We start from the raw sequence: 27,004 nt of genomic DNA, 5'->3' as shown, positions 1-27,004 counted from the left end.
ATAAAAATAGATACCTGGCCTGGAAAGAATCATATGGCAACATATATGTGGTAGCCATGCATATAATTTACCCATATGGTGTTTAAGAGATACAGTGAGTAAATTGCACAGCCATTAGCTACGTGATATATTGAAAAGAGTTGATCAAAAAGACAGATTACTTTGAAAGGGCCCTGTTTATTTTATCATAGACAAACACACACACACACATTTTATCAATAAAAGTATTTCTATAGCACCATCTAATAAAATATCAGGGTGGTCTACAACTGTAAAACACAAAGCTATAAATCACCTTGTCCATATGACTAGACATTACTTGGGCTGTATTTTGTATCTGTGGGTGGAGGACAAACTTAACTCAAATGGTGATACTTACAATTTTTTATTCACTCCCATATTGTGTGTGGGTATATAGATGAAGTTTTGTGTGCATAGCTGCTACTGTTCTGGCTTCTGGGTTTGTTTTCACTGAACATATTCACACAACCAGTCACCACATGCTGTTTCAAATTAGGATTAGAAAAGCACAGAAAGAAAAAAAGGTTGTGGGAATCATTCTTAAGTTTAATGAGATCCCAAGGCTCATTCTCTATTTTTTGCTTACTGTGCACTTAAAACCATGCAACATTTTTCAAATTCATTTTAAATTACCATTTAGATACCATAGCTGTGGTCTTGGGGGCAGCAGCTCCAAGAAAGTGAGTGAAGTCGGAGCATGATCAATGACCCTGAATACTAGAACTGGCAATTCATAGAAAATCATTTTGAACTTAGTCTCACACATTGAGGAATCTAGTCTTTGTAGTTAGTCCCATAAATCCTAAGCCGTTTTATGAAAGATGCATTAACTTTCTAATTGTTTTCTCACAGCAATGTGAACTGATCTTTCTTATTCTTTTTGTTTCTGCATTTTTTTAATAGAATTCTTCAGCATTTGATCATTGGGATTTTAATTGCCAACATGACTGTTTCCCCCCTGTGTCTGATATATATATATTCCATTTGTACTGTTTTCCAAAATGCACTTTATTCAGGATTATCTTGGCTTGGTACACTCAAGGTCTTATTGTCCATCTCTCCCACTTCCTTTGTTGCTCTATGAGTCCTTCTCTGACTATGGGATGGTAGGAGGTAGACCAAATATGCAAGTGACAGAAACCAAAGAAACAAGAGGCATATTTATTACAATTTTCAATGCACATATATGAGGGTGCATTTGTGGACAGAGATCAAAACTTTTGATACATATCTTAAGGCTTGGGTCAGTGTATTTGGGTGTTAGTCCTTCAGAGAGTCTGGTTCCAAACCATTTAGACCAGAGGTAGGCAACCTAATGCCCGGGAGCTGGATCTGGCCCAATCGCCTTCTCAACCCAGCCTGCGGACAGTCTGGGAATCAGCATGTTTTTACATGAGTAGAATGTGTCCTTTTATTTAAAATGCACCTCTGGGTTATTTGTGGGGCATAGGAATTTGTTCATTCCCCCCCTCCCCAATATAGTTCAGCCCACCACATGGTTTGAGAGACGGTGGACTGGCCCATGGCTGAAAAAGGTTGCTCACCTCTGATTTAGGCTTTAAAGGCTAAAACTATCAATACTTTGGGCCTCGGAGTGAATAGACAGCTACTGTAGCTGCCACAGAATGGGTGCAATATGTTCAGAGCACTGAGCTCCTACAAGCAACTGTTGTTGAAGCATTATGCACCAAATGAAGGTTTGCGCCATCTTTAAGAGCAGCTTCACAAAGAGTGCATTGCAGTTGTCCCACCTGGATGAAACCAATCCATTTGCACTGAGGGAAGACTTGTCCTTCCAAGATGATACTGCAATTGAGTAGTGTATTATGTTGCTTTTGAGATTTGTTTCCCTCTGCAAATCACATCAAAATAGTCTGTTATTCTTTGTGACATTGATATGTGTTGAACAAAGCTGGAATCAGGGTGGGGCGCTTTTAAAAGCAGATAGAGAACTGCTTTACTTTGGCACCAAGCAGAGTACTGTACTGTAGTAAGTGGAAAGAATGAGATGATACATCACTGATACTAACTTGCTAATGAAAGTGCTCCAGTCCAGAATATGTCAGATTTTGTATGCTTGAACAGCTAGCCTACTTTGCAAAATTAGTCATTAAATTCCCCATATCTATGAAAGAAGCTGGAAGGAGATGCAGCATATTAAGCAGCCATGTTAAACCTTCCTGTTGTTGTTTTTTTAGTTTTAGCACAAAAAACAACAACAACCCAGTTTTTAAATGTTCAACTATCTTGCCTTGAAATGTGAAAACATTCGCTGTAATAAATTAGGTTCAAATCATAATATTTATTCATAAATATTTATGTAGAACAGGGGTGGATTCCTTCCTTTCTGCCAAAGGTCACATTCCCTCAGAAGCAATCTGTCAGGGATTGCATGTCAGAAATGGGTGGAGCTAAATCTAGTGGAAGGTGGGGCCAGAGCCAAAAATTGATGCGACCATGTCTTCTCACTCTTTCTGTGACTACATTTTGTCACTGTCTCTGACCCCAATTGCATTATACAGTCGTACCTTGGTTCTCAAATGTAATCCATTCTGTAAAGTCCATTCGACTTCCAAAAACGTTTGAAAACCAAGGCACAGCTTCTGATTGGCTGCAGGAGCTTCCTGCACCCAATCAGAAGCCGCAGAAGCTGCGTCAAACATTCAGGTTCCAAAGAACGTTCGCAAACTGGAACACTCACTTTTTGTGAGCATTTTGTGGCATTCGGGAGCCAAAACGTATGCGTACCAAGGCATTCAAGAAACAAGGTACGACTGTACTTTCAGTTATAACCACTGGAAACATAGTTGGATTCTAATGAACTGCTTGATACATATATTCCTAAACTGCAAAGAGACACAGCCTTAAATGTGAATAGGCTCATATTGCCTATTTTCAGCAGATGAAACATTTAGCACCAATAGTCTTTTCATGGAGGCATGGTCAATCCTGCACTAGAACACAGCGGTCCTGTGTAGACCAATTTACACAATAAATGTTACGCCTGTGTGAGCTGTCAGTCACAACTGTGCATCAGTGTGTGTACAACCAGCTTGGTCAAAAATTGTGAAGTGTGAAACAAAAACATTTCTGTTTCAAGAAGTATATACTGGATCACTTTGATATCTTTGGAGATATGCAATAAAATTCAAATGTATGAAAAGAGAAACTGCCTGAGAAAATATATATGTAAGCCAATGCGGAGCTCTCCAGATGTTGGTAGACTACAATTCACTGTCATTCCAGACCACTGAGCATAAAGGGTGCTATAGTTGGGAGTTGTAGTTCAACAACATCTGGACACCACTCCTGCTGCAAACTCTCACAACATGTGCAACCCGATATTTCTGCCTTCGTGATGCTACCAAATGCCATAGGAATGTTGCAGTATTCCTATCCATTTGCTGCCACCATATCTTGAAATTTAAAAAGGCTTCTTTTTGTCTATACATGCCTTCAAACAAGAGCCACTGTTTCCATATGTGATTTCCCCATTTACATTAAAGTAAATATATTCAGAACACCATGCCTAAAACCAGCAGTTGCTTTCAGACCAACAATGCAATCTATATATAGCACACATATCCGATATGAAGTGGTCTGCGATCCTTCCCCCACCCGTAAGGATGCAGTGTTAGCTTGTGGCTAGTAGAATTAGATAGCAATCCACTACCCCATTACTTCTGGAGCATCTCTATTGATGTTGATCAGAGTAATCTGGAGCAAATGGGTTTCTGATGAGACTCCATTTTTGCTTGTCCCCCCCCCCCCCGGCCATTTCTGTAATAACAGGCGGAATCACCAAATGCCAGAAAATACCATCATGTTATTTATCACCCAATAAAAACAGCTGGCATCTGAGTAGCGCAATCTCTCTCTTTTTATTCTTTTTTACTTATTAACACTTTCCGTCTCTATTTCATAACAATTGTGTATGCTTATGCAATTTACTGCAAATTATTCTTTGGGAGAGATGAGACCATAGAAAATAGGCAACAGCAGCAAATCAGTTTTATATGTTTAACTCAGCGGGGTTTCAAATCAATAACTAATGCATGAATTGAAGATATCCATAAATAATTTAATGCTTAGTGAGGCTCAGTGACTATAAACTAATACTGCTATCATTTTTAACACTGTTTACAACTGCACAGATGCTTTCCCTTTCCCAGGCATATTTTCCACAATTCATGCCCAGCGATGCCTTTTCTCTCCCGATTGTCCAATTCCATCTTCCATCAAGTATAAAGGGGTGGGAGGGGCAAAATATTTATTTTGATACATGAATGTGTTGTTGTGGCCATTATCTTAGAGGAGGCTTTCCTCCTGTGCAAGGAAGGAATTCCTCTTCTAAATCATCCCAAATTGTGGAAGGTGTGTGTGTGTGTGCGTGTGTGTGTGTGTGTGTAAATGCTTATGTAAAAAAACCTTTAAGGGAAGGTTTTAATGTTTGATCTTTTATTGTGTTTTTAATATCCTGTTGGAAGCCTCCCAGAGTGGCTGGGGAGGCCTGGCCAGATGGGCTGGGTATAAGCAATTGATATAATAATAATAATAATAATAATAATAATAATAATAATAATAATGTTTTTTAAATGGTTCCAAATTAATCCGGAATGACTTTTTAATCAGTTCAAGGGGTTTTCATCAATTAATTTAACTAATTGACTCAAGATACTATTTTGCAAAGCCAAGTTGGGACCATATGTTGATCTGGAGCGTGTATTTTCTCAATCAGGATCCCTTAAGAAAGTGGCCTCTGAAGGGCAGCACACCCAACAGTGCTGTTCTGTTGACTACACAGAAGAACAGAACTGTGTTAGGATCTAAAGAGGTCAAGCAATTAGACCTTTGGTGAAAAAGGTTCTGAGGCTTGACCACACACAATCCCTGGTAGTTCACTAGGCTAGATTCCTGGTTCAAAGCCTAGAGTCCTAGCAGGGATTGTCAACTAATGAACTAATGTGTGTAAATATCAACCAGATCCACAGTATAGATGGCATTTATTCTTTGACAGTGGACCAGAGTGAAGACTATTGCACTATTGCTGCCAAAACTCTGCCCCTTGATTGGCCAGATGCAAAACTGAGTTTGGCGGACTATCCTGCAATTCCTTTCAGCCATCTGAGGAGGATCCCAATGGCCGGCTGCAAGGTGACAAGTTTTTTGCCAGCTGGGTGGGGGACCGTGATGGGTCGCAACCACCGCCCACTCTGGAACCAGGTAAGATGCCATTCCCTGACAATGAGGCAAAAAAATTGGAACCTTTTCACATAGAAAGAGAACCTTTGGAGAAACTGAAGGGCATATTTCAGCAAAACAATGGTTTTAATTGCCACAGTATTTTCTAGCCTGTTCATAGCCAATATTTTTCTGGACTTATATGCAGAATTGTAAGAATACCTTGGATAGATATCGGCAGGCTCTCTTGTCTGCCTTCAAAATATTGAAACATTGTGATGTGCCCTTTTTGTTTGCTTTTAAATTTAAGTATGCCACTGTGAAATATATTTACCATATCTAACTTCAAATAAGTATTTTATAAAAGTTGAGTGCTGGTTGGTAAGTATAAAGGTTCTAAATCACAATAGTAAGTGTCTACCAAATTAGCCAAAACTGACCCCAATGTAGTATACAGTGGTACCTCGGGTTAAGTACTTAATTCATTCCAGAGGTCCGTATTTAACCTGAAACTGGTCTTAACCTGAAGCACCACTTTAGCTAATGGGGCCTCCTGCTGCTGCCGTGCTGCTGGAGCACGATTTCTCATCCTGAAGCAAAGTTCTTAATCCGAGGTAGTATTTCTGGGTTAGCAGAGTCTGTAACCTGAAGCGTATGTAACCTGAAGTGTATGCAACCTGAGGTACCACTGTACTGCATTTCCCACCTGGACTTTCTGATTTAACACCATTTTTGTAAGTGAGCTAGTATGAGGTACATGTTGGACCAGCATTTACCCTTTCATATTTTTGCTATGAGCCCTTAGGTTCAATTTATCTCAGATTTAATTATACAGAAGTCAATGTATAGATGCAAGATGCTTGCCAGAATCATCCCAGTTGTAATTCAAAGGTTGCAGAGAAGTCAATGGAGTTCCACTGTGATGAATTAGCCCCAGAGGCTATATTTTTTGCTTCTAGATTTCCAGGATGATATGATTTTGTTGTTATATTAACCACACTCTATTGCTGCAAATCAAGGAAACAGTGGGTATACATAGTAACTATATGTAGCTGTATCTTAATAGAAATCTTTGCTGCCTTCTCTACTGTATAGGAAAGACCTGCTTATAGCATGTGTTACGAGGACTTGGACACAGGAATTGGGATTAAAATGCCACAACTTTATTGAGGAAAATGAATGATGTAACTAAGCCTGAGGATTGGTGGGGAGTTTGAGCATGCAGAGTCGACTAGTCTTGTGATTAGGGGCATGGGTGGCATAGTTTTGCTCTGCAGCAGGATTGAATCTTGCCATATGAATAATATCAGTCAGTAGCACCCAAGAGGCAAGCTGCCATAGAAGCTTAGCTTCATCTCTTCTGTGCTCTACTCATACTGTTCCTCAGGGCATTCTTTTGTTGGCCACACTTTGGTGTATTTGCACCGTCTTGTTTACTATTTCCAGAGTTAACAGAGCCACTTGGGAGGCAAAGGTCACGAAGCAACCAAAAGATCTGTCCAAACATCAAATTCAATTATATTGTTGTTGTCGTCGGCATCCGTTTGCTTGAGAGACAATGGAGTTGCTACCAATATACCATTATATTCAGGGAGGAGGAATCTGTGGTTCTCTAGATGATGTTGAACTACAACTCCCATCATTCCTGTCTACGGTCCAAACAGACTAGGTTGATGGTAGTAGGAGTCCAAAAAACTGAAGGACTACAACACCCCAGTTCCTGATTTAACATTTACCCTTTAACTACCAGGAAAGCAGTGCATACAGATCCTTGACAGATGTCACTATGGTCCTTAAGCAGGACTAGATCTGATGAAACATCTATTTCAAAGTGTTCGTTTGTAATTCAACCAAGTACAGTTTCCCATAATTTACTATAAATTTAAAAGGAATGAATCTAACAGGAATCTGAGCTCATGTGCATCTCCCTCTGCTTGCAGTGCACACTCCTTTTTGTAATTCAAAACCCATTCTATTGTGATTTTCTGCAGTTTCTTTTGCAAACATAGCTGCTCCAATGTAATATTTATCATTAAAAAAATGATTACAATAGCTAATCAGACTTTTAAATTGCTGACATTATAGAGAAGGCAGAAATATATGAATGTTGTCCATTCAGGTAAACCAAGCCATTTGGCTTGTGAATTTTTATATATGTGAAAATAAAATTATTCCCTGTTTTAGCTCAGTCCCTGTTAGCTGCCTAGTGGGATCCATTTCAGGACAGAAAAACAGAATGTAAATATTTTCAAGAAACAAATTAATGATTCTCAGCTGCTTCTAAAATATGCAGGAGCAAAATTTAAGATATTTGGAGGGGAAGGGGAAGAACTGTAAATGAGCAAAAGTCCCCTCAACATCTGGCCCAGCATTTATTTCCATTCATTTTATTTCCAAACAGTGATAAAAATAGCTTTATCAGAACATGCCAGAATTTTTGACATCAACAATCATTTTGGCATACTGATTCCATTTTTAAAGCGCTTCACTCAAACTTCAAATCCCTGTCAGAAGAAACAAACAGTGCCATAATCTAATGTTCTCGCTGCTTGGGGGGAAGAGGAAAGCTTTGAAAATTGTGCTCTCTTTCCCTCTTGCGGAGTCCACATTCATCCTGTCAAAACATTTAACTTCATCAGCTCCTTCTGCTGAATTCTGCATTAATATGCAATGTGAGTTTTGTGAGAGTTATGGCCTGTCATGCTTTCTACAATATGGTACATAATGACCACAAAACGCCTGTCATTTGCTTATCTTGTCTTCAGCAGGGTCTGCTATAAAGCACAACTTAAGGCCTTTTAAATAATTAGATAAATACATATTTCTGACAGGAATTGCTTTACCTGACTCCCAGCAGTAACAACTGGAATTCATAAACCCCAATTGACTGCATGTACACCTAGTTCTCTCTCTTACATTCATAATTGAAGGTCTGCTTTTGTTGTGGCACTTGACATACCCAGAACAAGATACTTCTGTCTGTTTAGTTGGGACTGGAGGTGTTGTCATATCTTGTGTGTGACAGGTGTTCAGGCAGAGCCATATCTAAATGGAAAAATCCCACCTGAGATTTGTGCTGCATTGTTGTTGTTTTTTAATGGGAAGTATTATAATCTCATACAACAATAATTATCCCCAGGCTTGCAAAAACTCAGTAGTTGAAAACTGGGTTGAGGATGAACACTTGGGTTGTCTAAAAATTCCCCAGGAATTTTAAAACACCGAAGGCAGATAGACTAGTTTCTGATGGTGGTGGTAATGATAGTTCCTGTACATTTTGCCTCTTATCTCAGGTTGGTGTTTTTGTTTGTTTGTTTTAAATGGCAGTTGTGATGACAGACTTCTGGGAGCTGCCGGACCAGTGACATTGGAGGGTGAGGAGAAGGGGGGAATTAAGACAGAGGTGGGCAGCTCAGGCCAACCACAGAGCAACAGCTTTAAGAAGAGGGTGTGGTTTTGCAAGTTCTAAGGCTTTGATAAGTTGTAAGGGGAAAGGGGTGGGTTTGGGGAGGTAGTTGGTGTCTGGTGGGGATAGTCAGGGTTGGCAACTGAAACGAGAAAGGACATAGCCCTAGTATAGCTATAACTATCTATATCGGGGTGGCCAGCTTCCAAGAGACTGCAATCTACTTACAGAATTAAAAACTGGCAGTGATCTACCCCCGTTTTAGTGGGGCTCAGGTCAAAGTTGTTGAGCTTTTTTGGGGAGGGGGAAGTGTTGGAGATTCATTCCTCGTGTCTCTAGTCATGGGATTGTTGTCACATGACGGTGTATTTTTCATTCCACAGAGTGGGAAGTGATGGACACAGGATGTTTGTGTTACTGTGTTCCGTGAAGTGGGACTATTGTCCTTTGTTCTTTTCTCTCTCTGCTGTCTGATGAGAAAGGGGATGGAGCTAAGTCAGAATGCTCTGAGTGTATTATATGTAAATAAAGTAGATTAGCCAAAATGCTGTGCTATTGGTTCTGTTACGCAAGCTGCGAATACTCTGCGGATCCCTAAGTGTGCTGATATCTCCAAGGCATTAGTCGCTGTGATGTTCAGGCAGAAGAAAGCTTTTGAAGCTCCCAAATGACTGACCAGGAGGGAGAGAACATGCCAGTCGGGCATGTGTCTCTACCTACTCGAGAGTAGGACGCCTGGTTTTTAGGGGGTTCAGGAGGCATAAGTTGCTTAGCTTTGGGAGGGGGTGCAACATTTTTACATTATTTTGGGGTCAAAGAGAAACACCAACTCACCGAAAGATCGCTGGGGGGAAAACCCTCAGTTTGTAAACTCCGTCTCCCATTGTCCAACAATGGCAGGTGGGGCGAGGCAAGGAGGCGGGGCCAGAAGGTGGCCAGCGATCAATTGGTAGATCGCAATTGACCTGTTGGACATCCTGGATCTATATCATAGCCTCTCTCCTTGTTCTAATGTTACAGTACACTCCTGAGAGCTACTCTGCAGAGTCAGAAGCTCTTAAAAACTGGACAAAGATTCATCGTTGGCACATCTTGCTGTCAGGTGTCTTCCATACCCTCCAACGTTCCTAAAATGAAAACAGGGACATTTCTCCTTGTGCTCCACTCTGCTCCCCATTTCTTCCCACCCAGGGCAGCTTGTCCTCTGCCCACCCTTCAGAGCCAGGGTATCATGTGGGGCTGGGCCTTGGTGGTGACAGCATCTCCTCTTCCTTGCCTGCTCTCCAACAGTCACTATGAGCTGCCCAAGAAGGAGGCAGGCAGCAACGACCATGGAGGGGCCGTGGAGAGGTCACTGCAGCTCAGAACAAGAGCTGGCTCATCCTCGTCCCCAAGCTCAGCAGCAACAGCACTGGCAGGGAAAATAGGGACATTCCAGGATCAAATCAGAAGCCAGGATGGCTTTCGTAATTCCAGGACTGTCCCTGAAAAATTGGGACACTTGGAGGTTATTGTCTTCTTTGCTGTGGAAAACAGAACTGAGTCCTTCTGGGCTGGGAGAGACAGGGAGGAGATATCATTCTGTGTTGCCCATATCCCAGGGGTGTTTATGGTTCACAGTAAATCCTTCTTGGTTCAGTGGAGGATGCCATGCCATAATCTTTGCTGGAGTAAGTTTCTGCACATGGAATGGGGAGGGGGACACCGTCCATCTATGTATCTATTTGAATTTAATGTTATATAATCAAAATGGTAAAAAAAGAGAGAGAAATGGGTACCATCTTGTCCTTTACCTCAAGAAGCAAAGGTCTTGGGAAAGAAAGAACCAGGATTTATAGGGGAGAGGGAACATATAGATGGTTCTGTTCCATTTCCAAATGGGACTTGACCAGGCATGTGATTTATTCAAGATTTTTAGAGTAGCCAAACAATCCTACAGCAGATTTCTCTCATGAATGTAAGATTACGTGGGGATGCCGCTGATTACAAAATAAATTCATAGGCAAGTTTCTCGAATAAATTTATTTAGTACCAAAAGCTGTGATGAGTGAACGGGGACCTGTAAATCAATAGCACTAATTTCTGTTGTTCACATTTTATGCATTAATGACAGTGTAAAACAGGGCAGTGCCAATTAAACACACACTGAGATAAATCATAGCCACTCTAGAGAACTTTCTGAAATGGCACTTAAGGTAAAGAGTAAATAACCTGTTTTTATGTACTCCCCTAATGGCTGCCTCTGTTATCCCTCTTGTGTCATTGTTTTCCTATCAAAGCAGAAAACTGAAAGACAGCATTTTTTATCTTATTCAGTTTTCTATAAAATGTTATACAAAAGAAGCAAAACTGTGGCAGGCAAAATTTCAAGATTTTTTTTTACAATTCTGACTGATTAAAGTCAGTGAGTGATATCCAGCATATAAACTGAATAGCATAGACCACTTGAAATCAATGGACCTAAGTTCATTTTCATTTTAGAGAGTCTATTCTGAATATAACTTAGCTGAATATCATGCAGTGAGACTCAATGAATGAATATCTCAACAATCACCCTAAAAGGGCTGGGGCATTGTTCACATTTCAAGTGAATACACCCAAAGCCTTGAGGCACTTCTCTTCCTTGAGGCTATGAAATTTATACTGGGGGCAGGGAAGCTATATGCAGCAGTGACAGGAGCATCTTTTCCTGCCAGGGATTGTTATTTGTACAAGTGCCAGAATCTCCAGTGGGAATCTGATGCCTCACAGTACCTTCTTACCAAGAAGGTTTCCTGCTAAGGATTCTGGAACTTGCAGTTCCAGTTTCTGGAAGGAAAACACGGATGATACCCAGCTCTACCTCTCATTTAAATCAGAACCAGTGAAGGTGGTGAGCTTCCTGTGTGCCAAGAAGTGTGTGTTTTGGGGTGCTGTCCAAGATCGCTGCCCTGATCTTGCACAGCACCTCAAAACACACGTTTTTGGGTACCACTCCCCCCAAAAGTGTAGCCCAAAATTGTGCGAGGTCGCAGTGGCCATTTTGACAACTGTCACCTCGTGAGAAAAAAGAGGCATCTTTTTTTTTTTTTTTTTAAAGCTGGACCAGGCCAAAGACCCATCTAGTCCATTTGTCAGGCTTCAGTGAACCTGATCCCTCCCACAGTGGCAGCCAAGAAGCAGAGAAACAAAAAACAGTTCTTACCAAGCAATTTATTCACTATTCACAGAGAGAGATGAAGGAATGCAGTCTAACTAGGATAATGGCATTACTCTAAGCAAAGTCCAACTCACTATGTCTCTCCTATTCTACATCACCCCTGTGTTGGCTAATCTGAGCTTTCTGCCTCTGAGCTCTCTGTTCTACTACTCTCAATGCATGCCTAGTCCTGGGAGAGGGGGCCTCAGGAGTGCTTTCCAAAGACACTGAGTCTGTCAGCTGTCTCTCCCATGGTGTTTCTTCTTCCTGCTGATCATCTCCCAATATTTCCCAACTTCTCCCCTCTGCAGCCTCTGAGCTATGCCCTTCTGCAAACCACTGTTCTAAATCTATACTGTCCTCCTGTTCTTGGGAAGGTTCAGGAGAAGGGGGTGCGGCCCCCACCATTCTTCCTCAGTCCACCCCCTGACACCAGCATCCTGTTCTCATAGTGGCCAACCAGATGCCTATGGGAAGTCCATAAGGAGGACCTGTTTAGTGGCAGTGCCCCCATTGTGGAATTTTCTCAACCATTTCTTAAACTGGTGGTTAAATATATAATATAGATAGATTAGATTAGATAGAGTTATAGTTATGTTGTAAACTGTGCTTAGGACCCTCACGAGGTAGAAAAGCCAGAAGTTGTTATGAATAAATAAGATAGGAGGAGCTATATGGTGAATATATAGAACACCAAGAACTACCCATAGCTAGAAATATTTGGTTACCCTGATGGTAGGCAAATACTTGGTGGGCATCATATTCTGGAAATCACTTTCCTGCCCTTTGCTCTGTCTCATATAGTGTTAAAATACTATCAGGCAGGCCCTTATTAATTAGATCCACTTCTGAATCTGTTTTCTATAATAATACTTTAAATAAATAATTGCAGTTGCTTCTCACTGGTTTATTTTAAGGCTCAGAACTAGTGTTGAAATTGCAGTCATCACCACAGAATCCAGCACCACACATCTCCACACCTTGGTGAGACTCAAGGATACTGATAAGTTTTACAAGCTTATAAATTCGCTGTGAAGAACCTGTGGGGGAATTGGGAAGAGAACCAAAATCTCCTGTGCTTTTATTCACCGACCTTTAATATGGAAAGTCTCAGCTTGGCTGAATTTAGTAGTTTAGCTTGTACACACACAATTCACTGCCACTGGGACTTTCTGTAAGTCCGAGCCGTAATGAAAGAGTAGAGCAGACTGACTGGGGATGAGCACAGCCACAGTATAGCCATTAATTTGGACTTTTACATTTCCCCCTTTGAAGGGCTTTTATTTACAGTCCCAGCAGCAGCAGCAAAATGGAATCCTGCTGCTTTAGCTAATGTATGTGGCCCACTGATCTATTAACTTGGCCTTTGCTAGAGGATGCTTTCTCCTGTAACTATATTCTCAAGATGTGCTTGCTAAACAGTAGTATCAGGTTAGTGGCAACGGCAACAATATCTGCATTTAAAAGCCCAGAATTGCAGACCAGGAAATTCAAAGGTCGATTGATTATGAAACCAGAAGGAAGCATTTTACTTCCACAGTCTGCCTTCCTGCTCACCACTCAGATGATGGAACTGCAATTTTATAATCTCATACTTTCCTGTCGAACAGGCTGTGCTTTTTTAAAAAAGAAGACATACACTTAAATGTAAAAGTTTCACATAAAGTACAGTGGTACCTCAGGTTACAGACGCTTCAGGTTACAGACGCTTCAGGTTACAGACTCCGCTAACCCAGAAATAGTACCTTGGGTTAAGAACTTTGCTTCAGGATGAGAACAGAAATCTCGCAGCAGTGGTGCGGCACCTGCGGGAGGCCCCATTAGCTAAAGTGGTACCTCAGGTTAAGAACAGTTTCAGGTTAAGAACGGACCTCTGGAATGAATTAAGTTCTTAAACCGAGGTACCACTGTAGAGCTAACAACAGAGCTGAAGGATTCCCAAACGACTCATTTGATGTTGTATAGTGGAAGTAACACCAAGAAGAATGTGCAACTGTGCATTCTTTGTACAGTTTTATTTAGCTCAAAAATAAGATTTGTTTAATGGATTCATAAACTCTTAGAGTAATAATTTAGGTGATTTGGAACAAACTATAGTAAGCCTTGGGTTTATGTTTCCCCACTCCCTTCTCTTCTTTGCAAGTCAGAGAAGGAGAGTGAAAGCTTTCACTTCCACGTTTCTGTGTTATGTTTGAACTCAGGAAATTGCACTTTGTTCCAACTCATGGGTAGGCAAACTAGGGCCTGGGGCCTGGATCTGGCACAATCACCTTCTAAATCCGGCCCACAGATGGTCCGGGAATCAGTGTGTTTTTACATGAGTAGAATGTGTCCTTTTATTTTAAATGCATCTCTGGGTTATTTGTGGGGCATAGGAATTTGTTCATTTTTCTCTCTTTCAAAATATAGTCCAGCCCCCCCCTCCACGGTCTGAGGGGACCGGCCCCCTGATGAAAAGGTTGGCTGACCCCTGTTCTAACTAGTTGGTTTCAGATCCCGGCTCCAGATGCATTCTCTATATTACATTGTGGCTGTGAAAAAAGAATGGATGCACAAAACATCTAGGGTGGGGCCTCTATGTGAAGCAAGTAGCCATAAGTACTGGTAAATGAAGTACACCAGGGGCCAGCACCAATCAGGCTAAATCATTGAACAGTCAATGAACATGTCCATGATGCTGCCCAATAAGGGGATTTAAGATGAAATGCTTTCTATGGAATGTTCTACACATTCCAAAACTTAACTCAATATCATAACCTTTAAAAGCAATGCAAATGGGCATTGTAGTAGAAAAATAGATAGGTACTCTTTTCACATATTAACTGGGTTGTCTGAAAGAAGAGTCAACTCAGTGGCTGCTCCGAAATTATGAAATACATTTGCTCATGTTCAAAATACAGGTAATCACTGTTCCATGACTTGAAATGCACACAGTGTGAATTGGAATTTTCCAGTAGTGTTGTCTATATAATTAGCAGGTGATAATTATTATTATTATTATTATTATTATTATTATTATTATTATTATTTATTATTATTATTATTTGTACCCCACCCATCTGGCTGGGCCTCCCCAGCCACTCTGGGCGGCTTCCAACAAAGATGAAAGATACACTAAAATATCACATATTAAAAACTTCCCTGAACAGGGCTGCCTTCAGATGTCTTCTGAATGTCAGGTAGATGTTTATCGCTTTGACATCTGATGGGAGGGCGTTCCACAGGGCGGGCGCCACTACCGGGAAGGCCCTCTGACTGGTTCCCTGTAACTTGGCCTCTCGCAGTGAGGGAACCGCCAGAAGGCCCTCGGAGCTGGACCTCAGTGTCTGGGCAGAACGATGGGGGAGGAGACGCTCCTTCAGATATATTGGACCGAGGCCGTTTAGGGCTTTAAAGGTCAGCACCAACACTTTGAATTGTGCTCGGAAACGTACTGGGAGCCAATGTAGGTCTTTCAAGACCGGTGTTATATGGTCTCGGCAGCCTCTCCCAGTCACCAGTCTAGCTGCCGCATTCTGGATTAGTTGTAGTTTCCGGGTCACCTTCAAAGGTAGCCCCACGTAGAGCGCATTGCAGTAGTCCAAGCGGGAGATAACCAGAGCATGTACCACTCTGGCGAGACAGTCTGCAGGCAGATAGGGTCTTAGCCTATGTACCAGATGGAGCTGGTAAACAGCTGCCCTGTATACAGATTTGACCTGTGCCTCCATGGACAGCTGTGAGTCCAAAATGACTCCCAGGCTGCACACCTGGTCCTTCAGGGGCACAGTTACCCCATTCAGGACCAGGGAATCCTCCACACCTGCCCGCCTCCTGTCCCCTCAAAACAGTACTTCTGTCTTGTCAGGATTCAACCTCAATCTGTTAGCCGCCATCCATCCTCCAACCGCTTCCAGACACTCACACAGGACCTTCACCGCCTTCACTGGTTCTGATTTAAAAGAGAGGTAGAGCTGGGTATCATCCGCATACTGATGAACACCCAGCCCAAACCTCCTGATGATCTCTCCCAGTGGCTGCATGTAAATGTTGAAAAGCATGGGGGAGAGGACAGAACCCTGAGGCACCCCACAAGTGAGAGCCCAGGGGTCTGAACACTCATCCCCCACCACCACTTTCTGAACACGGCCCAGGAGGAAGGAGCGGAACCACTGTATGACAGTGCCCCCAGCTCCCAGTCCCTCAAGACGCTCCAGAAGGATGTTATGGTCGATGGTATCAAACGCCGCTGAGAGATCCAGCAGAACTAGGAAACAGCTCTCACCTTTGTCCCTAGCCCACCGGAGATCATCAACCAGTGCGACCAAGGCAGTTTCAGTCCCATGATGAGGCCTGAATCCCGACTGGAAGGCATCCAAATGGTCTGCTTCTTCCAGGCGTGCCTGGAGTTGTTCAGCAACCACTCGCTCAATCACCTTGCCCAAGAATGGAAGATTTGAGACTGGGTGATAATTGGCCATCGTGGCCGCATCTAACGATGGTTTTTTAAGAAGCGGTTTAATAACCGCCTCTTTCAGCGGGTCTGGGAAGGCTCCCTCATGGAGGGAAGCATTCACCACCCCACGAAGCCCATCGCCCAGTCCTTCCCAGCTAGCTTTTATAAGCCAGGATGGGCAAGGATCCAGGAGACAGGTGGTTGGCTTCACTCGTCCAAGCAGCCTGTCCACATCCTCGGAGGTAACAGATTGGAATTGATCCCACACAACTTGACTAGACAGGACTCTAGCACTCTCCCGCCCTGGCCCTGCTCCCACGGCGGAGTCTACTTCTTCCCGAATCTGAGCAATTTTATCTGCAAAAAACTTTGCAAAATCATTGCAGGAGATCATGTGGCCCGTACTGGGCCCCGATGTCGCAGGTGGTTCCGCTAAATTGTGAACCACCTGAAAAAGTCTCCTGCTGCTGTTTTCTGCAGATGCAATAGAGGCGGCGAAGAAAGTCTTCTTCGCCGTCGCTATCGCCACTTGGTAGGCTCGATGTTGAGCTCCAACCTGTGTCCGGTCAGATTCGGAATGAGTTATCCGCCACCGGCGCTCTAGCCGTCTCAACGATTGTTTCATTGCCCTCAGATCTGTGGAAAACCACGGGGCTCTCCGGGCTCCATGCAATCGGAGAGGGCGCTTCGGAGCCAAACAGTCAATAGCCCTGGTTAACTCCACATTCCAGTGGGCCGCCAGGGAATCGGCTGAAAGGCCATCAACATGGGATAAAGCATCCCCTACCACTCTCTGGAAACCATTTGGATCCATTAAGTGGTGGGGGCGGACCATCCGAATCGGTCCCACCTCCCTGCAGAGGGGATGGGTCACAGAGAAGTCCAGTTGCACCAGGAAGTGATCTGACCATGGCACTTCTTTCGTTTTGCTTTTACTTAGTGTCAGATCACCAACATCCATAGAGGTAAACACCAAGGCATGTCTGTGGCTAGGGTTGGGCCAGACTTATTCAGGGACAGCCCCATGGAGGCCATGCTTTCCACGAAGTCCCGAGCGGCCCCTTGTAAGGTCGTGTCGGTATGGATGTTAAAATCCCCTAGGACAACCAAGCTAGTTGTCTCCAGGAGAACATCCGCCACAACCTGAAGAAGCTCGGGCAGGGAATCCTTGGTGCAGCGGGGAGGTCGGTACACCAAAAGGAATCCTGTACTGCCCCTATTGCCCAACTTCCAGAACATGCACTCGGAAAACTGGGTCTTCCCAATAGGACGCCTGGTGCAAACTAATGACTTCCTAAAAATCACTGCAGTAGGGATGTGATGGCAACAGAATTAAATGCAAAAAATAAGATATAAAAATACACACAGTCCCCAAAATAACAGGATTCTGTAAATAACAGGATTCTGTAAATGCCTAGAATGAGAACAGTACAGGTTTGCAACCATGGATGTGTGACGTCTGTACCGATGATGAACTCACAGGGCTTTGTTCCAAACTCATCTTGTTGGAAATAGAAGGTCGTTATGAATATAAGGTGTGCAAACTAAGCAGCCAGAGCACAGTATTTATTTAGTACAACATCATTTCATTTCTCCTGGGACTCAGTGCAGCAAAAGGAGATGTTTTTAATTAAGGACATAAATTATAACCTCTCCCAGGAGAGTGATTGAAATGATCACCACTGTCAGGATATTAACATGCTTTGCATTTATTTCCTTTATAAACTCCCACTTACAGTTTGTTGTCTGCATTATAGACAGTATTAGCTACCTGGCTATTCCTTTCTTGCTCCAAATGAAAAGCCTTTCATAATGCAGTTGATGGAAACTTTTCGAGATTTATCCGTGTTTTAGAATACAAGACAATCCATCCATAGTGTTAATTTTTTTTGCACAGCCAAGTTAGAAGCCAATTTGCAAGATGCTTTATCAGTCTTACCAAAATGCCCAATGGAGCTACGACTCTCTCTGTTCATATGCACCTACCTATGTTAGCAGGTTTCACAGGGCTGGCGCGATACATTTTGCTGTCTGAGGCAAACTACAAGATGGTGCGTTCTCTCCAACCCATGTATAAAAGCTGACTGGACTGGCAAGTGAATCTTCCTTCAGTGCTGGCAATTCCATTGCACATGAAGACTGCAGGCTTGCTTTGGTGGCACAACAGTTGTTTCTCCTCACTGCTGTTTCCTGCTACCTAGCACCTGCTACCTGAAGCAGCCAACCATCCTCACTCTGCCTAATGGTAGAGCTGGCATTGCATTTTTGGCCTATAAAGAGAATTTCTAACTTCTTTAATGTTTCTTTGCATGGTTGCCAGGAAACAACTCCGAAATATAGATGGGTGTATTTCCCTCATTCCATTCTTTTATCATCCTACACTCCCCAAATTCCAGTTGAATTCAATGCTTGCATTACAAGGGTGTATAAGTATGGCCTCGTTAGATGCTGCATTTGATTACTACAATGGGAGCCATGACATAGTCCACCTTTTTTACTCAGGCTCATCCGATTTTGCTGCTTGAGGCAAAATGGGAAGTCCTTCCCTGCCCTACTATTGCCACCTGCATTATAGACATTATTAGCTACCTGGCTATTCCTTTCTTGCTCCAATTGCCACCTGTGCCAGCTGCCCACTGTTTAAACATTAGGCAGAAATGGAAGTAAAGAAAATAATAATGTTGCTCTATGGTGCAACCCCCATCTTTCTGTCTTTTTTTCTTAAAAAGCAACTTTATTGAAAGTTTTCCACATACAATTCCATAAAAATCACACTAATCTTAAAAAAGAAAAATAGAAAAAAAGATGAGAAAAGGGAGAGAATAAAGAAGAAAAGAATGAAAAGAAGAAAAGGATATTACAAAGTCCTCTATCAAAATTTAATCTTAATCCTTATTCCACAAACAGAAAAGTGAGTGTTCCCAGCTCTCATCTGGGAGGTTTCCCCCTCTTCCCCCAGCCTCTCACCCTGGGAGAGCCTCTCTGCCTTGCCCCTCACATAATCCCCATCTTGACCAACATTCCCATATCTTCTCTTAGGCGCAAATGCAGAATATTTTGTCACATGAAATGTTTGGGAAAATAGGGACCTTGAAAAAAATGTATTGAGTGATGGAAGAATTTGATAACCCCTAAAGGATTGCAAATAGTCAAAATATGGATATTGATGCCATACATTATTTCCTCATCATTTTTAAAAAATATATATTTTTTCAAATCCAAGAGAAATGCACTGCTGTTTTAAGAACCAAGACAAATGTATCATTGTGACATGTGAAAGAAGGCACAATCAAGCTGGCTGTGGAGAAAAGAAGGAATTGCTTCAATATAAAAACAGGAGATATATTATGCATCTAAATCTGCTACAAAAATAATATATTAACTCCTGTTGTGAAATCTTGATAAAGAGTGAAGATAAAATGCTTACAGTTAAAAGCTTTATCAGAAAGCCCCAGGGCCTGTTGTGGGAACTAAAAACAGCCCCCCCTCTCTCCAACAACAATTGCATTAGAGTTTTGTTAAGGAATAAACTACAGTCCAAAAGCATAAATCATCTTGTTAGTCCACAGTTAAGTTTTAACAACTGGAAGAAAATGCCTTGAGGTCTGAATAAATAAAACTCCCCCCCTGCCCCCAGTAAGGGATTCTTTTTCTTCTTCTTTTACATGATCAAGCTTTGGCATTTGAAATCATTATATCCAACAGAAAGAGTATCTGGCTGTCTAAAGCAGCATCACATTGGACCCCAAGCACCAATGGTTGAAGCTTTGGTTATTTCAAGATGGCTCCAAAACAAAGCTGCTAGTAAACATCATTGGTTACTGTGTATTGATGCACCTTTCTATATATCTAGCTATTTATGGCTGTGCCAGTACAGAGAGAAACCTGCACATATGCAGCAAATTCACCCAGTCCCCCACAGGGTATATGACCCACTTTTCCTTTGAAAGCTGCAATCCTGTACGCGCTTGCCTGGGGGTTAGTATTATCCAACTAAGTGGGGGCTATGTCTGAGCAGACACATGCAGGATTGTACTGTTAACTACTAGTCATGTGCCAAAATCTGCCACCCAACTTCTTGCAAACCTTCTTGCTCTGCGAAAAGGGCTTCTATTTGTGTGCCTCATTTTCAGGACACATGAAGAACGTAAAGGCAAGTCTGTTGTAAAGGCCCATCTACACCAGCATCCTATTCTCACAGAGACTGACCAGATGCCTGTGGGGAGCCTGAAAGCTGGACATGAGCAAAAGAGCACGATGGTATACCAGAGCAACTGGTATTCCAAGGAATAATGCCTTTGACAGTAAAATTTCTTTAAAATTTGGATGAACATGGGTTCTGAGTTGGTGTTCTCAATTGGCCAAGGGGGGTGAAGCTGTCTTTCTTTCTTTCTTTCTTTCTTTCTTTCTTTCTTTCTTTCTTAAGAGCAATGTGTTACTTTATATATTGTAATGTCTATTTGTAACTATTTAAAGTTACAAATTTCTACTATGAAAATGCTACTATTTCATTCTTGCAGTGGACAGCAAATTCATTGTCTGCTCTACACAAAATCCAGATCTGGGATTCTATTTGCAGCAACTTTCACACACCCCACCCATAAGAATTTCATCAAAAATTTCTATTGCTTTTGATAATTATTGAATGAAATCTTTCTTTCTTTCTTTCTTTCTTTCTTTCTTTCTTTCTTTCTTTCTTTCTTTCTGACTTTAATGCCAGAAGTCTTAAACTTTGGAAATTTCAACCCAATTCTACTTGAGCAGCACATAAGCAACACATTTATTTAAATCTAATATAGTATTCAATTTGCAAAATCTTTAATATTGTCCCATTGGACCCTCCAATGGCACAATTCACTTAAATTTATATGGGGTAGGATTCTGGCTAGCCGACGCCGTCTGATTCCACCATTCTAGTGGTAACAACTTTTGAGAAATCATTTTTATGTTTGATAGTTCTAAACTGTCAGTACTAATTTTCACTTCTTCTCCTGAGCCAATTTCTTGACAGCTGTGCTGAATTCTCCTTTGTTCTCTTTCGCTGTCCTTTTATTGTCCCATATTTTCCTTCTCTGATGGATATCAGTTCCCTCTTCCACACTTTCCCCCATCTGTTACTCAGTTTGTAGTGTGCATCATCCAACCAACAGACATCAGTTAATTAAGGACCAGAGAAAAATGAAATGGTGATGGGTAAAGCAATTAAGTACTTACCTATCATCAGTTGAGTTCTTCAAGCAACCTACCAACAGTTCTATAGGCAAGTTGCTTAAGAAAGACTGTAGCACTGGTAGAGCAAATTCTTTGTATGCAGAAAGTCCCATGTTTAGTTCCTGGCATATCAAGGTAGCGTTGGGAAAGACTGATGTAGCCAGTCAGTGGGCAGGGCTGCGGTAGACTGATCAATAGTATGACTTGATCGAATGCAACATCATATGTTGATGCACATCTTAGAATTTCAGAAAGTTATAAGCAATGAGATGGTTTAACTCTAGGCCCAATATTACATTTTCAAGAAGGAATTATTATATTGATAAAGCTAAACAAAGCAAAACAACTGAGTGCACTCTTCATCTTGGGGGACTTTGGGAGGGGATGGCAATTAGTCAATCAGTGGCAATTGTTTATCTCTTGCTTTACTAGTAGTGCTTTGTTGCTGAATATTTAAATGATTATTTGGAAATGTGTATCTGTGTGATTTAAATTTTTATTGATATTTGTTGTCATTTTAACAGTCCCTGTCCTGAGAAAGATGAGTTGGAAATGCCACAAACAAATAAACAAACAATGCTCATTGATCACAGCAAACCAAAAGAAGATTTTCTCTTCTTGCTATGATGCACATAGAATTATGAACATTCGTGCTTCCTAAAATGGTGAATAAATACTATTATTTCATAGCTGTTCCCAGTTTGTACAGCTGATCCTTTGCAATGTTGCCATATTGAATTCCCAGATCCTGTTACTCTAAAATATAGTGTCTTTGAGTTTGGCAGCATTTCTTTGTCCATTGCATTTAAGTTGCAGTTAAATTGCTTGTTAAACCTCAAGCAATGCAATGTAATGCTTGCTACCATTTATAGTCAATGCTCTCCAAAGTACAATTAGAAAGAGTGCTATGACACAGAGCAATGGAGACAATTATTTCTGAAGTTACTAATGCTAAGCTAATTAGCATATGGCATCTAAGACAGCTGCTGATGCTAAATACTGAGGGACTAATTAGTGTTTGATGTTAATTAGCTTCTTCTGCATGAACATTGTCCTTAAATGTATATGCATCGCTGCCATTGGGCTATTAAAATCCAGGCCTGTGCATGTCTTGCAATAGTATAGGGTGTTATACTATTATCATATTTGAATACTGTATGTAAAAAAGAATATATATCACCATCAGGAAGATAATACGCTTACAATCTACGATCTGAAGCAGCAGGTGGGAAGTGGTGGTAGATGAAATCAAGGAAGTGATATACAGTTGTTCCAGTTGTCCGTGTTTATATTTAGTTACAAGCTGAGTTATGGAAGAGCATGGGGTCTAGGGGGTTGTACAAAAGGCCCCATGGGAAAAGTGGTGGTTCTTCTTTGGAACAATTTGAATATGTTAAGATAGCTGATGGGATAGTTTCAAGCAGATGGAGCTGGAAAGGAGACAGGAAGAAGACTTTTGAAGGAGCAGGACACTTTTGGACAGCACAGCATAGAGCTGGGGAAAAAAGAACAAAAACACAAGACAGAGATAGATAGATAGAGAGAGATGTTCCTGATAAAATTAGTGAATGATCATTTTGTCTAGAGACAGACAGTCAGGGCATGGATCCACTGCAATGACCTGAGGAAGAATGACCACTGGGAGGCGTGCAGAAAGAAGAAACACCATGGTGCATCTGCAGAGGCACAACCAGGCACCTTCATCTTCCCCAGCTGCAACAAAACATGTCTCACCCATATTGGTCTCTACACCCACAGCAGGGGCGGAAACCTTTCAACAGTTTGATTTCACTCCCAAAGGCACACTCCTCCATTGTCTCCTGAGACAGATGGATGCCAGCAAGAACTGCCCTAACCTTGGCATCAACTACCAATGCTTTAGGGTTTAAACGCTGAAATGAAAATTGCTGACTCCTTCCACATTCACACTTTATGAATCAGTTTGGAATGTCTTTCATTATTCTAAACAAATGCTCTGCAGCACCTTCTGTTTTTGCTAGGTTATGAGAACACATTCATGGGCATCTATGTATATGCCTTGCATGCATACATTGCATCAAATCTAAACCCATTGTCAAGTATGATAATTGACCTCCTCTTAGAACAATAAGCAGACAAGATTAGGTTGTGCTGATACGTGTTTATGCAAAGTGAGGCATAAATGGTAGTGGTTACTGTGGCAACACCTGCAGCTAGGAAATGCCAGTGCTGCAGATCTGAATATCCTGAGCTCAAGGCATGATTAAAGTCTCCAAGTGACCAGGGAGGTTATAGCCAGAAATGGAGGGAAGCACTCAGTGTCTGCAGCAGTAGAAGGTATTACCAGCTGAGACAAGCAATAGATTCTGCTTTAGAAGCATTTTCTCACCTGTCTTTGCAGCTGGATAATACGATAATGGCAGCAGAGGCAGAAACCAGGACTTTGGGGATTTAAGGATGCCAACGGAAAATAATTTATTAGCAGACAACTTGCAAAACAAGTCATTTATAATAGCAAAGCCATACTGCAGAATGCACTGTTGACACTTAGAGCCTGTTATGAAAATAATCAGGCCTCCCCTTGTTTTCAACTGGTTAGTGATTTTTTTTCCCCACTGGACTACCCAGCTCGTGGCAAACGAGTATTGATGCTACTTGCTGGAATCTCTGCCAGCAAAATAAAAGAGAAGGAGTAATATCCTCCTTCAAGCATCATTGTGCACTATTGAACATGCCACCCCAGCTGTGGCTACACCTGATACTCCAGAAAAGTCTTGGGGTGGGTGGGGAAAGAAAATGTATAGAACATTTTGAAGGAGGGTGGACATTTCTTTTTCTTGAATTTCCAAAATCTATTCTAACATTTAAGCTATTAAAAATATAAAACAAGCGCTGCTGGATTAAACCAAAGGCCTATGTAGCCGATCAAGTCCAGCATCCTAAAGTTGCCTACAGGCAAGACAAAGGGGCAATCAATAACATAGCAAATGATATTCAGAGATATCCTGTTTCTGATCCAGGAGGTAATATATAGCTGTTGCGACTTGTCGCCATTAAAAGCCTCCCCCCCCCCGCAAAAAAAGATTATTCCTAAGTTTTAATACAACTGTGTGACATAGGCACCAATTCATGGGGAAGAGGTGTCGTCAGCTCCCTCAATATTTATTGACAGGGGACTGAGCCTCCACAATGCTGAGGAGGTGGAAGAAACCGAATGAGGAGCTGAGCATGGCACAGCATCAGTGTCTGGCTCCTTCTGTGTGTGAGAAAAGAAGAAGCCACTGACATTGAAGCCGTGCGGTGCTGGACTCTGCGCTCAGCCTCCTCCTGACAATGCGCATGACGTGCATTGCATGCATGGCACCACTGGCTCACATTGCTTGTTGCGCGACACTGGGCCCCTTCATTATTGGGCGTAAGATGGCATCTCTGCTGTGTGATGATTTAGACATGTGGTCACGTAGCCAAATAAGGTCACTTGAAATACCTGTGCAACCTATACAATAGTTTTATTGTCCACCAGCATCTTGATAACATATTGTACTGTGCTACTAGCCATGATGGCTATGCTCTGCCTTCCTGCTCAGAGGCAGTGATGTTTCTGAATACCAGTTGCTGGAAATCACAGCTCAGGGAAGTGCTACTGTGCTCGGGTCCTGCCTGCAGGTTTCCCACATGCATCTAGTTGGTCCTGCGAGAACAAGATGCTGGACTAGAAGGGCTATTGGCCTGGTCCCACAGGCTCTTCTTATGTTCTTTTGTATTGTATAGCACTCATATTCTCTATCTGTGATGCTATGTTTGACCAATAAAGATTGTGTAACCATTGGAAACTTTCATTACAGAGTTGCTGTAAGCCACTATCTAATAATTTCAGACACCATCTGTAACAAGGACATAATAATGCAATGGTTGTACTTTCCCTTCCTATCTTAACTATGTAGATATTAACATTGGACTACAATACAGCAAGCCACTATTTCTCGACCTGATCATGTTTGCGATACTAAGATGCTAATACTGAACTGTATTATTAAAATATATCGCCATCATTTATAATTTTCATGTTTTGGAATGTGCAGCTCATAAAGCTCAGCTATATTATTAACTGAGTGTCATTTCCCCTTAAAGTTCTTGAGGTTTTGAAAGTGTGTGGTCAGTGGTTAGGAGGATTTGATGTGTAGGTTCTTGCACAAATGTTCTTCAATATTAGGTCTTTGCTGTCAAATCTTGGGGTGAACAGTATCACATACCCAGCCAAGCATCCTTTGGTTTGGTGTATGCAATGTGAAGATTGTAGCACAAGGCTACATTACAGATTTATACTGCGCTCTCTCCCAGTGTCAGTCTGTTGTGCAGGTGGCCCTTGTCTTCTTTTTTGTACTGTTCTGACCTGAGCAATAAAATCTATTGCAGAAAATCAGAACAGAGTTTGAGCCTCTCATCCAGTGGGAGCCTAGCTATCAGGTTCACATCTGCCATATGAGGACAATGGTACTGGAAGAGAAAATAATAATCTAAATAGTAGGAGACCTGAGCATAAATATCTGCTTCTATTTGTTCCTTTTGTCTTCTTTATGGGAATTGGGACTGACACTGCCAAATTATTGCAGTGATTATTGTTTTGGTATAAAAACATGAAAAACAGCAAAATAAGTAAGGATGATAATATTTTAATAAACATACACACACACACACAGTCATCTATGGGTTCTATCTGCTTAGATCATTGATTGTTACAGTTCTCTTCTTCATACACTACCACTACAATTGGCATCATGGATAAATTACTTAAAAAAAAGAGATAAAACAGGAAAATTGGACCACAAGCAATGGTGTATAAACCAAATAATGGGCTTTATAACCCAGACAATGCATAGTGAACATTTTTACAGCTAGAAAAGGTGTGCTGACACTTCTCTGAATTATCATTATAGGAATACTGATAGGAACTCAGATTCCCTTTCTTTGCAAATGTATAATACACACTTTAAACAAATCTCAGTGTCACTGAACATGCTGAACACACCCTTCAAAATTGCTAAGGAGTTCCACATGACCAAGTAATGGGAGAACAAGTATTCATAGCAGAAACTTCTGGTGCTTGAGCAACTATTGCCACAGCAAAGAGTTTCTAGACACTTCAAAGCATTCTAAAAATGGATTTTATTTTCCCCCTCCAAATATTTATTTTCTTTTGTAAGCAATTCACACTTTAAAATCTTGGATTTCTGCACTGATACCTATATGCAGCTGTCATTGTTATCACTCTTAATGAGATAAAGTAATGGCATCAAATATAACCAGGAAATCTGTTCAACATATAAAAGGTGTGTTGCTGTACCCAAGGGAAAAAAAGAAATGAAACAACTCAAAAATCCACCAACATTTCCCATTTCCCATTATGACATGGTGTATATGTTTCTATCCAATTGCATCTCCTCGCCACTTACATAAATGCTAAATGTAAAAACACCAATGGGAATTCCCACCAGTTCCCCATTTAAATTCGTTTTATGAACTGGCCTTCAACTTTTTGCCCCAAACTCTCTCCAGTGTATTGTCTTTTCGCTCTTCCTTCCAACTTTCAGTA

The 27,004-nt window shown here is 41.6% G+C and overlaps 1 long non-coding RNA gene across 1 annotated transcript in view; it reads right to left on the bottom strand.

Moving 5' to 3' along the window:
- Positions 1-407: 407 nt before the first annotated feature.
- Positions 408-27,004, bottom strand: part of LOC310766927 — a 41,922-nt gene continuing 15,325 nt past the window's right edge. The window contains exon 3 of the long non-coding RNA XR_014550531.1: positions 408-503. This is a non-coding gene — a long non-coding RNA (uncharacterized lncRNA). The remainder of the gene's footprint in view (positions 504-27,004) is intronic.

The sequence above is a fragment of the Podarcis filfolensis genome (assembly GCF_964270895.1).
Source record: "Podarcis filfolensis genome assembly, chromosome: 7".
Classification (NCBI taxonomy): Eukaryota; Metazoa; Chordata; class Lepidosauria; order Squamata; family Lacertidae; genus Podarcis; species Podarcis filfolensis.
This window is presented reverse-complemented; position numbering and strand designations above follow the sequence as displayed.